We start from the raw sequence: 14,430 nt of genomic DNA, 5'->3' as shown, positions 1-14,430 counted from the left end.
AGTTTCTTGAATGTCTGGGTGGTCCTGGTTACAGTCTGTGCTAGCAAATTTCATTAAAGCCTAGCCGACAAGTTTAACACAAATATTTTTCCTAAGGCATCCTTGAGAAGGCAAAGTACTTGGTCAATTAGGGGAGTAATTAACAACAGTCGTGCATTTTACAGAGTCGCTCTAAAGTAGGTTTCAGACATTGAGTGTTTCGTGACGTTCGATGGTTCATGCTTGATGAAGCAACATTTTCATAAAGTAAACAAATATATACTTATAAAAATATTTTAAAAGGACTATCAGTGTTCAGTTATTGCATCTATATTTGATAAACTAACACATATAAACCCCTGAATACACTTCTATTCTTGTGTCTTTGCAGTTAATAAAATGTCATAACAATACAGTTATTGATTGACAAGTGTAACATATTTTCAATTATTTATTTACTATCTTTATATAGTGTGTAAAAAAACTCAACAGCATCAGAGTGCTTTCCAAGAGGGGCAAAGTACAAGTCAAGAAGACATAGGCACATGTGTTTGGTAGCACCTGTCAAATGAGATCGAATAGTGTGCAATTACATACAAATAATATTTACAGGCCATTATATAACTTAAAAACACATGAAAGATATCAATGGGGCGATCAGCAATTTCAGCTAGGAAGAACTCAGTTTCAGTACACCTTTCGTATCTACCGAAGCTCACATCCTAGTGAGAAGGTGGATGAAAGGATTATTTGAGGAGCAATTACAGAGGTGATGGAGAGGATGGTGAGAGGAATAGAGTCCCATACCTTTCGTGTGCATCATGAGATGATTGTTTTAAGGTACACCTTTGTTGAAGACTGGGAATTCAATGATTTTGGAACTTTGAAGGTGGCAAGAGCCATCTGGAATCTTTATTTGTGTATGCCATCTAGTGAGAGTGGAATAACTGTTTAATATCTATGCAAGCCAGTTTGTAAGAGCATGTCCCATCACAAGGGAGCCATCTTAGAGAGTTCAGTACTGGGCATTGTGATGACGGCGTCGAGTCCCAGCGATCATTCATGCTGCTGCATGTAAGAAGGGCATAGGTGGAGTAGCATGAATTTTTTGGTTGCCAGAAGGGACTTCATTGCCACAGTCCAGTCTGGATACCACCAAAGCTTGTACCAACTGGTTGAGATCTAGTTGTGGTAGGAAAGGGTTGATGACTCAAATTAGGCTAAAATCATGATTAGCACCTGTTTGCTAGGTTGCTAATGTGTTTGTGGAAATTAAGTTGGTTATCAAAAATGAATCCTAAATATTTAGGGTCTCAATATTTTTCTGGAAGCAATCAAGTATGTTGGTGAATTTTAGCCAGTTCTGCATTAGGCGAGAGCGTGCATTTGGTGAGATGAGCAGAATTTTACTTTTTCTGGTTTTGTTAAATTTTAGAAGGCGATCAGTTATCTAGGGTTTGATACTTTCAAGGGCACTTCAGCTGGACATTTTTCAAGGGACCCACCAGCTAGAGAGGAAACCTTGAGCTAGAGCTGGGTGTTGTTGGTTTGTTGATGGTATGGAATTCTGTCCTTTTGATGATGTCACTCTGTGGTTGGTGATTAAGGTTAACATGTTCTGTGACTAAAAGAGTACCCTGGGAGCTCGTTTTGGAACATGGGTGAGATAACATTGGAGTCAAAAGTCTGTGAGTCATTACTTAGGGAAGATTTAAACTAACCCAGCACATTGCACTCAAAGCCTACGTAGTCTTTGAGTGTGTGCATAAGGATATCATTGTTAACAAAAAGCAGCTACTAAATCTAGATATATGTGAAGGAGTGAGTCACCCTTGTTCCGAATGTGCAGGGCATCCTCAGTAATTTTTGGAATGACAGTAGTCAATGGTCTGACATCTGAACTGAACTGTTATCATTTAACGGTCCTGCTCTGATGTAAAAATGGGGCCATGGTCTACAATTCAACAACACACATTGTGAATATTTAATCGCATGCACTGATTTGTGAGAAGAACACACTTCTTTATAACAATCTGTTTTGTGAGTATATGTGTGTTTGTGCATGACCTTACACTGGACTAAGGGCCTTATTTAGGTCTTGGTGGACAGACGGGTTACTCCGTCACAACGGTGACGAATATCCCGTCCACCAAAATATAAATCCCATAGGATATAATTCGATTTGTATTTCGGTGAATGGAATATCCGTCACCCTTGTGACAGAGTAACCAGACCTCCAAGATCTAAATCCGGCCTTAGTCTTGTTCTTGCGATGCCATAGTACTACTTAGCAGTGTGATACAATTTCATATTGTACATTTTCAGAAAGTTTATATAATGTTTACAGTAGTTATTTTGGTATTTAGAGTGCACGTATCTCACCACAGGAAAAGCAGACAGTTAAACCAAAATAGGGAATTAAAACAATATCAAACAAGATAAAACAGTAAAATTGCCTCATCCAAGAGCAAGGCGCTCACCATGCGGCATGTTTACTTATCACTCTGCCCTGTATCTCTCTCCAAACCTAAAAGAATGAAAGGGGAGTGGGGTTCAGGGTCAGACTGGGACAGAAAACTCATTTGGCCAAAAAAATAAAAGTGCTCCCCAGTAGTGAATAAGATAGCAAAAAAAAGTACCCATTGTTTGAAGATTGGGGCAGTTTTGAACTTGTAAAGACATGATGTGTCAGTGTTTTGGGAGGTATGAAAGACTGCATGGAATGGATGTGAGCTTGCTATGGTCAATGTTTATTTTAATATCAGGGAAATCGATAGTAAAAACTGACCTTACAGACAATAAGACAAGCCCACAAACAGCCAAGAACTTGGTCCACACTCTGACTTGTATGACCAGTCCATCGGGCACTACCTGATTGCCCTAAAAGCCAGTCTGACCCTGGTGGGGTTGGTCTGATGAAACAAGAAAAACTGTCCATAAGTTGGGTTACTCAAACTAATCAATAAAGAGGATTGATAGTGATCATCTGGTGAAAAGGAATCCAATCCCGTTGATGGCATATTTTTTAGTGGTATCTCTCAGTAGACTCCTTTGAATTGTGCATAGGGTTCCTTGCAAGCTCAGCATTAGAAGTTGTGCCCTGTGCTTCCTTTGTGAATTTTCATGTTGGTGAATTTGGTTGTGTTGTGTGTTCTTGTTGTGGTACTGAAGGTGTGGTACTTTTGAAGGAATATCTGGGGTGGTATGTGTGCAAACGATTTGTGCTATAGTAGGACCATGCACATTATCCTTTATTATCTGGTGCATTATATCCACATGGAGTTCACATCATGGAATCGTTGTAACCAGTTCACTTGTGGTGCTCTACTTTTGAGTGAGAACTCTTATTGTGGCAGCCTGTAGTCATGGTTGCCCGCCAACCTGTTATGGGAGGAGCAGGGTTGCACGTCTCATCAAGAGTTGGCTTGCTGACAAGAAACTGGTGCAGAATCAGGAGGTTCTCATGAGGAAGAGTGAGGACAGAAGATAGCTTTACTTGGAGTGGACTGAGTTTGTATATAAAAGAGGGTAGGTTAACTTAGGTGAGTTACCCAGGTAGTTTGTCATTTGACGAAGTGATTCTCTCTCAACCAATACCTAATCACAGATGGCGCCTTAGTTTGTAGGGTTTGGTCAAGGAGTAGACAAAGGCAAGAGGAGCAAAAAGCCTGAGACCCACATGGGTGTGTGAGGGCATTGCTTCCTATTAAGGAAGATCACTCTCACCATTCCCCGTACCAACCATTCCTAAACTCTTCACTATATGGGAACAAGTACCCACATTGTTGTTATACAAGGTAAAATCTTCAGCCAGGAGAATCTGGTTGGTATATTTGACCCATGCTCCATCGTGGGCAACTTCTAATTGCACCTAGGTCACTGTCTACCGCAACCAGTGACTATTGTTAGAGCATTGAACTTTTTAGTACTATTTCTAATTACATTTTTTTTAAATCCCATCTCCATTTCCCCTTTTTGGATTTTGCCATTTTTTGTGTAATTTTGTTTATGACATATTATCCCATTTTTCTATTTCAGTTTAGGATTATTGCTTTATTACTATTTTGCTATTAAATAAATACTTCTCACAAGCTTTTCTACTCTGTGCATAGATACCAAGGGGTGGAGCTTTGGTTAATTTTGTAGCTTTGAATGTTCATTCCGGCAAGGGTTGTGATATTACTTGAGGTGAGTAGTCACCCACCCCAAATCATTGTACAAGTTCTTACACTGCTGAATACCCACTTCTAGGATATTGGCCCACCACCTATCGTCCAGATATATTCTTATTTCTTACTGGGACTCTTAACAAACTACTTGCATTGCTGGGGTAGCTGTGAGAACTCAATGTGTGACCCCTGGGCTAGCACATTTGTGCTCATTTGTGTGCTTCTGAACAGAACAGCTCTGAAAGTGCAAGGAGAAAGCACAAGCATAAATAGTATTTTCCTCAAAATATTCTTCTTCAGCTATCTTAGTGGGTTTACTTTTTGAATTTCCAGGGATCGTTTCTTTGGGGCCTAGCAAAGGAGTCTATGAAGATGTGGCTCCTGAATATCAAGCCAGGATATCATGAGACACTAATATCACAGACAAAATATGGAGGGACAAAGTATCAGAACCTAAGTATGTATAGATTTTCTATACCTAACTCCACCATCTCCACCATCTATGTACTTTGGCAATATTCATTGTCAAGGTACAAAGATGGTGGAGTTAGGTATAGAAAATCTATACTTTCCTCTGTGTACTTACATTTTGACATTTTGTATCTCGAATTTTTTTTTCATGATATTCATGTGCCACAATATTCTTGTACTCGATATTCATGAATACAATCATCTGTGAATAGAAGTACTTCCTACAATTATTTGAAAGGAATTCATTTTAGGACCATAGCAGAGAGTTAACTCCTTGACCGTGGCGCTAATTCCGCCGTGGCGCTGGGGGGGTGCGTGTTGAGCGCGAAGCCGCCATGCTCGTGACGGAACCACGCCGTCATGAGTCACGGGCAAGCTGTGCTCATGACGGCGTGGTTCCGTCACGACTCCGCCCACTCATTAATTTGCCCGCACAGGCGGGGAATCAGTGGCACGTGGGCGGAGCGGCCACAGCATGACGGAACCATGCCATCATGAGCACACGCCGCCCGTGGCTCGTGACGGCATGGTTCCGTCATGCGCATGGAAGGGGTTAATGCTTATACCTTGGTGAGCTAAGTCGGTAATCTCCCTAATCAAGTGAGACCTGGGATTGAATCATAAAGTTGCACAGCACTAGCTGCAAAGCATGCACTAATTTGCGATTGGTATGAGCACATGCATGGACAAATGGAGCAGTAGTTTATCTGCTGTGTCGGGGACTGGTGAACCTCTTCAAGGATGTAAGTAGAGCAGTATTCCTACCACCTTGCTGATATCATCCAGTACCACAACATTGCCCTACCACAGTCCATCTACTCTTGTATTTCAGTGAAAAAAACAACTGATGGCAGAGGTGAAACCTAGTAGTGTGGAAGCAAGGATTACAACTGATCTCCATCCCTTTTTAAATAGAGGACATTTTGCCATTCCTTTGTTAAAAATATTTGTGGGAATGCTGCCACACAATGTTGCTGTGTGTTTGTGGTAGTCTTAGGCACTTTGGTTAGGTTGCTGCATAGGATGGAATAATATGTATTATGTTCTGTATTAGCTAGTTCATAGATGGAAGGGCTACTGATAAGACTGCGGCTGAGGTTATCCTACTGATACCAAATAACCTTTCCAAACCATCTTAAAATGGACCATTTATTTGTTCTTGTTACACTAGCGACAAATAGAAGAACCCATGTCTCAGTAGAAACCTTAACACAGACTAGACCCCAGATTGAACAGTCTACATTCTGGACCAAGACAACTATGAGCTGTCCTGTTCTCAGGACACCCCCGCGCCGCACGGCCACCAGCTGTGTGAGTGCCCCTCGCCCCTGCTCGCAGCCTCTTTGTGCCTCGTTGTGCTGTTTTGCCGCCCTAGCTGCCTGCCTCGCTGCTCCCTGCCCCTCCGCCGTGTGTTCGTAATTTATTGTAATTTATTGTTATTCTGCTGTTGTTCTCATTGCCTTCTGTTTTGTCTCTGCTGTTGTCCCCCTGTGCCTGTGTGCGTTTATATTGCCTTGTTTAAACTTTAGTGTCGCCCCCCAGTGCCTTGCCCACCCCGCTCCCCGCTTCCCGCCGCCGTTCACGCGGCCACGCCCCCTTTCGTTTTGTGTCCTCCCCGCTCCCGCCTCCCAGCTGCTCCTCCCTCCCACTTGTCCATAAATGGCGACCGCGCTGCGCAGGTGAGTGTGACCTGTTCTCAGGACACCCCCGCGCCGCACGGCCACCAGCTGTGTGAGTGCCCCTCGCCCCTGCTCGCAGCCTCGTTGTGCCTCGTTGTGCTGTTTTGCTGCCCTAGCTGCCTGCCTCGCTGCTCCCTGCTCCCTGCCCCTCCGCCGTGTGCTCGTAATTTATTGCCATTTATTGTGATTCTGCTGTTGTTCTCATTGCCTTCTGTTTTGTCTCTGCTGTTGTCCCCCTGTGCCTGTGTGCGTTTATATTGCCTTGTTTAAACTTTAGTGTCGTCCCCCTGTGCCTTGCCCACCCCGCTCCCTGCCGCTGTTCACGTGGCCATGCCCCCTTTCGTTTTGTGTCCTCCCCGCTCCCGCCTCCCAGCTGCTCCTCCCTCCCACTTAGCCATAAATGGCTACCGCACGTACGCGCAGCGGTCACGCGCAGCGGGCGCGCCGATTGTGCGCCGAAGGCGCGCTAAAGGCAAGCCCGTCTGCCCCGTCCATGCCTGGCCCGCGCCCAGTGCCAGAACCCCTGGCCCCCGCCGTTGCCAGCCCACCCGACGGACCTACGACGCCGCGGCCCTCAACGCACTCAATGCCGGCCAGAACCCCACCTGCTGCCGGGCCGCCCCGAGACGCACTCACGGACCCTTCACCTGCACAACCTGCAAGTTCACCTGCCTCCGAACCTGCACCGCGCCCGCCAAGCCAAACTCCAGCAGCGACCTCAAGTGCATCCTGCTCAACACCCGCTCCGTCCACAGACACGCCGTGAAACTCTGGAACCTCCTCGACACAACATCACCGGACATCGCCTTCCTCACTGAAACATGGATGAACGCCTCCTCAGCCCCCGACATCGCCATCGCCATCCCGGATGGATACAAGATCATCAGGAGGGACCGCGTCAACCAGACCGGAGGAGGCATCCCCATCGTCCACAAGAACACCATCCGCATCACGACCGACGCTGACGACACCCTCGCCACCGCCGAACACCTCCACTTCCAGATTCACACCGACCCAAAGACGACCCTCAGAGGCACCCTCATCTACAGACCCCCGGGACCACGAACGCAATTCAGCGAAGACATCATGGACTTCATCAGCCCACACGCCCACCCTCCGCTGACTACATCCTCCTAGGGGACCTCAACTTCCACCTGGAGAACAACAAGGACCGCAACACCGTCACCCTGCTGGACAACCTCGCCAACATCGGACTCAAGCAACTGGTCAACACCCCCATCACTACGCCGGCCACACGCTTGATCCCGTCTTCTCATCCAGCAAGCACATCACCTTCAGCCACTCCACCGGACTCCACTGGACCGACCACAGCTGCGTCCACTTCAGCTTCAGAAAAACCACAACCCACCACCACCCGCATCAGGTTCCTCACAGGAGCTGGAGCAAGATCACCGCCGACCAGCTCACCACCTCCCTCAGCCAGAACCCACCTGCCAGCACATCGGACCCCAACGAAGCAGCCCGCAACTTCACGCAGTGGCTGACCGCCTGCGCCGACGACCTCGCACCACTGAAGAACCCTCCCAGCAGACCCAGAAGCAAGAAAGCCCCCTGGTTCACCGACGAACTCAAGGACTCCAAGAAGACCTGCCGCACCCTCGAGAAAGCCTGGCTCCTCGACCAGACTACTGACAACATGACCGCCCTCAAACACGCCACCCGCAAGCACCACCAGCTCATCCGCACCACCAAGAAGAAATCACTGAAGGAGCGACTGGACAACAACGCCCACGACAGCAAGGAACTCTTCAGCATCGTCAAGTAGTTCTCCAACCCCAGCACCGGCAACAACGACATCACCCCGTCACAAGATCTCTGCGACTCCCTCGCCTCGTTCTTCCACCGGAAGATTGCCGACATCCACATCAGTTTCGGCGCACCATCCTCGCACCCAACCACTGAACCAACGTACCCCACCGCCACCCTCCGCACCTGGACCACGGTGACCACCGAAGACACAGCCCGCACGATGAACACCATCCACTCCGGTTCTCCAACCGACCCCTGCCCCCACCACGTCTTCAACAAGGCCGACTCCACCATCGCACCCCAACTCCGGGACGTCATCAACACCTCCTTCAACACTGCCACCTTCCCGGAGAGCTGGAAGCATGCCGAGCTCAGCGCCCTACTGAAGAAACCAACAGCGGACCCCACCGACCTCAAAAACGTCCGCCCCATCTCGCTCCTCCCTTTTCCTGCCAAAGTCATTGAGAAGATCGCCAACAGACAGCTTGCCGCTTTCCTCGAGACGAACGTTTCCCTCGACCCCTCGCAGTCCGGTTTCAGAGCCAACCACAGCACCGAGACCGCCCTCATCGCAGCCACTGACGACATCCGAGCCCTGCTAGACAAAGGGGAAACAGCAGCACTCATCCTCCTGGACCTCTCCGCAGCATTCGACACTGTCTGCCACCGCACCCTAGTCCAACGCCTCAGCAACACCGGCATCCAAGAGAAGGCACTGAAGTGGATCACCTCGTTCCTCGCCAGAAGAACACAGAGAGTCCGCCACCCCCCGTTTCGATCCGAGGCCACCGAAGTCATCTGCGGCATCCCGCAAGGATCATCACTCAGCCCCACCCTCTTCAACATCTACATGAGACCTCTTGCAGCCATCGCACGCCAGCACAACCTCAACAACATCTCCTACGCCGACGACACCCAACTGATCCTCTCCCACCACCAGAACGAGCCTACACGAAGGGATGAAAGACGTCGCTGAGTGGATGAAGAACAGCCGCCTGAAACTGAACTCAGACAAGACGGAAGTCCTCATCCTGGGACCATCACCCTCCACCTGGGACGACTCCTGGTGGCCCCCAGCCCTGGGCACCGCCCCCAAGCCAACAGACCACGCACGCAACCTGGGCTTCATCCTGGACTCCTCCCTCTCGATGACCAGACAAGTCAACGCTGTCACCTCATCATGCTTTCACACCCTTCGCATGCTTCGCAAGATCTTCCGATGGATCCCGACCGAAACCAGGAAGACGGTCACCCAGGCCCTCGTCACCAGCCGACTGGACTACGGAAACACCCTCTATGCCGGAACCACAGCCAAGCTACAGAAAAGACTCCAACGCATCCAGAACGCCTCCGCCCGACTCATCCTGGACATCCCCCGACGCAGCAACATCTCCGGCCACCTGAGGGACCTGCACTGGCTCCCCGTCAACAAGAGGATCACATTCAGGCTCCTCACCCACGCACACAAGTCTCTCCATGACCTGGGCCCCAAGTACCTCAACGACCGCCTGACCTTCTACACGCCCACCCGCCAGCTACGGTATACCAGCCTCGCCCTCGCCACCGTACCACGCATCCGAAGAGCCACTGCCGGAGGCAGATCCTTCTCCTACCTGGCGGCCAAGACATGGAACTCCCTCCCCATCCACCTTCGGCTGACCCAGGACCACCTCGCCTTCAGGAGACAACTCAAGACCTGGCTGTTCGAGCAGTAGCGGACCCCTTCCCCCAAGCACCTTGAGACCCTTCCGGGTGAGTAGCGCGCTATACAAGTGTTATGATTGATTGATTGATTGATTGATTATGAGTCTCTATGCAAATTTACCAGATTGTATGCAGAGGCTTAATTTAAAGATGTAAATAATGTTGCATATTTTAAGGTTGCAAATATCTCAGAGATATTTGGTAAGCAATCTTGATCAACCAGTAAACATCTGTTCAGTTCACACAGGTCTACACAAAGTCTGGCTTCACCATTGGATATGTGCCACAATCACAGGAGCAAGCCAATCAGTTTCCTACACCTCTTCAATTATGTCATTATTCGTCACTTTTTCCAACCCCTCAATTATTGTCTTTCTAACCATAAACAAGGCATTTGTCACTTTACTCACCTTAGGTTGAAAATCTTCTCTTAGTTTTATCATGTGAACGCCTCCTTGCAGCAGCCTAAATCTTTCCTAAATACTTCTGGGAAATCTTGCATGTAAATCAAATTCTAATCTTACACTCTCACATTATTCACTTCCCCTTTCTTGCATAATCTAGCTGATGGAATCAAATTAGGATCTAAGTATACACCAAGATCTCTTTTGTGGAACCAGCTGATTAAGTAATCCCCTCTTGTCCAAACATTTCCTACCACAAACCTGTCTTAAAATTGTATACTTCCTCAAGTGTACTAATAATTTTATGGGTTAACCCCATAGACTTTGGGATTGATATCAGGTTTATACAATTTTACTTTGGTTTGTAGCTCATTCCAAAATACTTCTTTATGTATTAATGTCATTTTTGCACCTGAATAAAACATAATCTTGACTTTCAGATTTTCAATTCGTACCTCTTCTATGGGCTCATTATCACATTTGCTAACCACCTCTAGCACAACTTTGTCTCACTCATTCTCATCATCACAATTTTTTTCCACACTTTCTTCTATCCTGTGAGGTCCTACAACATATAGCAAAATGTCCCTTCCTGCCACACACTTTTCAGGTTACCTTCCAACCAGGGCAATCTCTGCAACTTTCCAAATGTCCATTCGTATCACATCTAAAATATCTGCCGGTAAATTTTTCAGGATTTTCCGGGATCTTCATCCCTAGTTTGTCAATCATGTTTCCTTTATTTATGTCAGGTGTGTTCACCTGTATTTTTTCATTGTGGCCATTTTCCCTTTTAATTTCTTTAATGCATGTTGCAATGTGTTCACATCTCTTGACGATGACCAAAACATTATTTAATAGTGGATAATCCCTTTGCCACTGTTCCCCTCTTCCACATTGTGACCCAACATTAATTGATTCCTTGGTTTTTCTTCTATATTATTACCAAAATTACAGCTTTAAGCACTTCTACATACTTTTGTGATATAATAGTCCATACATTCTAAATTCTTCTGTGATATGTTTCCAAAATGATACCACTTCAAAGTCATGCTAACCATAGGAGGGTAATGTGAGTTCACGTTTTTTTATTCAGATCTCAAATTCATGTATACCTGGCATCACCTCTGGTGCTAGCTCAGGTAAATGTCCAAAAACCTCTTGCCCCTTAACAGTTCATTAGCAAAGAGGTTATATGTTCTGCGCTTAAAGAGGTTTCACAAACTCTGATTAAATACTTTTTTACATTTTCCGCTTTGCAATACTGTTTCAATAAAAATGATGGTGACACATTTCTGTTCTGCATGTGAGATAATAGTTGCAAATGCCCTACATCTCTTTACTAGACACTGTATTAAACAAATAGAGATTATCTGCAATGTATGTAGTTGCTTGTATTTTCTGTCTGTGAGGTAATCGTTTTAAAAGTTCCTGAAACATTGTTAAAACTTAGAAAACTAAACCTGGGGCAAAATAAGCACAAAGTACCTTAACTGACCACATAAAGAATTGCCGGTACCCAATGTGGTATCCGAGATTATGTACAGTGCTTTTAAGAAAATAGATGAGCGTCCTATATCACCTCAAACACAAAGTGGGTCAATGGAGAATTTAAATACTCATGAGCATTATTTCTAAATAGTACAACACACAACGGTGCTCAAATTTAAAAGAGAGGTGGTCAATTGTGCCATCTCTGTTTCTGTCACTCTTAGTGCATCTATTCTCTCACACACCCTTGTGTGGCATACTTCATAATAGGATTCCTCTTCACACCACTTGTGGAAGCTCGTGGTATGGGCCACAACTCCCTTTTTGGGGAAGGAGTACTCAAAAGAGTGATTCCTATTTGAGCCAAAGGTGTGACTGTGGCACAGAGTGCCAGTGTAAGGCAATGCTGAATAAAACTAAATATTAGTGCTCAAACTAACTTTATTGTATCACCAAGAGATAGGGTTAAAAATAAGAGGCAAGAGACCTTCAACCAAGTAATCATCTGTGAGGGCTCAACATGTTTCTGCCTGTTTGTTGCCATTTAATTAGCTGTGGGGGCATTCCTCAGGACCTAATTTTGTCACTCTGCAAACTAATATTGGTGAAGGATATTTAAAAATAAAAAAGCACAATCAGTGTTCCAGCAACTGGAATAAAGTATTCACCATTGTCGTTACTCCCTAAACATCAGGAGCAAAACAGGGCTGCAACTTTGAGGTATTAGAGTGACAGAGAAGTCTTGAGCCGTTCTGACACAATTGGCCACAACATCGTTTATCATTCACATACACGCTACTCTATGCTTGAAACTGAAATTCCAACAAAACCAGTGTTTCAGAATGATTAAAATCCTGAGAAAACTACTTATTATATGAAAATACATCACTTGTGCTGTTTCCAGTTTGTGTTTTGTTTCTCTTTCAAGTAGCCATACTCTTGATATTTCCGTATTTCACTTTAACGAGAGGCGGTGATGACTGATGTTGCTGTGTATATTTTCCCAATGTAAACTGACCCACGGTATAAGTGATGATTTTGACACCACCAAAGACAAATTGCTTATTGCTATTTGCAGCGAGCACCTTCATTATGATCATTGGTACATTTAAATTAGTCTCTTTTCAGAGGTCCAAATTGTGCTAAAGAGGTCACTGATGTTCAAACTCTCCGGGACCATGTTCTAGTTTTTGGTTGTGAACAGGCAGGAATGATTAAAGACTTCAAGTAGTGTTGAGAGAACTTGGAAATAGTGGTCTCACATTGAAAACTGAAAAATGGAAATTTAATTTGACAGAGATAGAATACTTGGGCCACAGTAGAGTACTGAACACAAAGGTGAATTGCTCAACTGCATAAAAAGGATATCCAGTCCCACAAGTATGGAAGGACTAGCCAAGTTTTTTAAGTGTGGATGAATATTATAGCAAATTTGTTCCCAAATTTGGCATAAAGAGGGCAATATAGATATGCAAGGAATTCTAAAAGAAAGGGGCAGGATTCATCTGGTCTCAGCACTGCAGGAAGGAATTTGAAGCTGTGAAGGTTTATTTGAACGATGCTCCCTGCCTTCGAGTTTTGAACCTGGTGATAAGCAAGTTTTGATGACCAATGCAGGTGCAAAAGGGCTAGGTGCAGTTGTACTACAGTCGAGTGACACAGGAAGGACAATTTTGTTCATTTCAAAAGGTTTGAATGGAACTGATCTATATTATTCGGTGATAGAAAATGAAGCACTGGCCATATACTGGGCGATGAGAATACTCATTCAATATCTCTGGGGAATTAAATTTGAGCTAAGAAATTATCACAAACCACTTGTGGAGATTTTTTACAATGAAGGCATAGACTTAGAGCCTGATTTAGATCTTGGTGGATGGGTTACTCCGTCACAACGGAGATGGATATCCCACCCGCCAAAATATAAATCCCATTATACCTTATGGGATTTATATTTCAGCGGACGGGATATCTGTCTGCCAAGATCTAAATCAGGCCTTTAATATTGAGCAGGATTCACAAGTGGATGATGGTACTCCAAGAATTTGAATATTTTGTTGCGTACTTTCTCTGTATAATGGATTGTCTGGCAGATTGTTTTGCTAGCCTAATTAATGATATAAGCATAGAAAAAGATAGTCTTGAGGAAGAAGAAGAAGATTTCAAGTATGCTCACTTTCATGAGGCACTATACATGAGACGATTTGGGTAACAGAAATTGGTATTTGTCAGGTTTTGCACGTGGTAGAGAGAAATCTTAAAGATAGCTGTGAACTCAGAGGAACAACTGGTAAAGAAAGTAGAGTGTTTTTACAGGTGAGGAATGAGCTCTCTTGTAATAGAAATATAATATTATGTGACACAAACCGGATTTCTCATTTAGGGTTAGGGAAACACCGTATAGAGTGTGCCCACAAACATCACTTGGGAATGAGCAAAACCATGGCTAGAATAAGAGAAGTTTATTGTTGTCCTGGAATGGACCTTGTGCTGGAAAGGAAATTAAGAGACTGCTTTGAGTGTGCAAGCATTGATAAAATCCTTATGTGTAGAGTACTGCCCATAGTTGTAAGAGAGATACCAAACAATCCCTGGGATGAAATTGCATTGGACTTGATATGTCCTATACATTTTAAAAATTCAGTAATGTTTCTTACTCTCCTCATAGAGATGAATTATAGGTGGCTGGAAGTATCAGTGACTAATAGTGTTAAAACTCGGGATGTGATCAAATTGCTATATGAAGTGTTCGGCAAAGAAGGA

The sequence above is a fragment of the Triturus cristatus genome, chromosome 3_1, assembly GCF_964204655.1.
Source record: "Triturus cristatus chromosome 3_1, aTriCri1.1, whole genome shotgun sequence".
Classification (NCBI taxonomy): domain Eukaryota; kingdom Metazoa; phylum Chordata; class Amphibia; order Caudata; family Salamandridae; genus Triturus; species Triturus cristatus.
Note: the sequence above shows the minus strand (reverse complement) of the source record.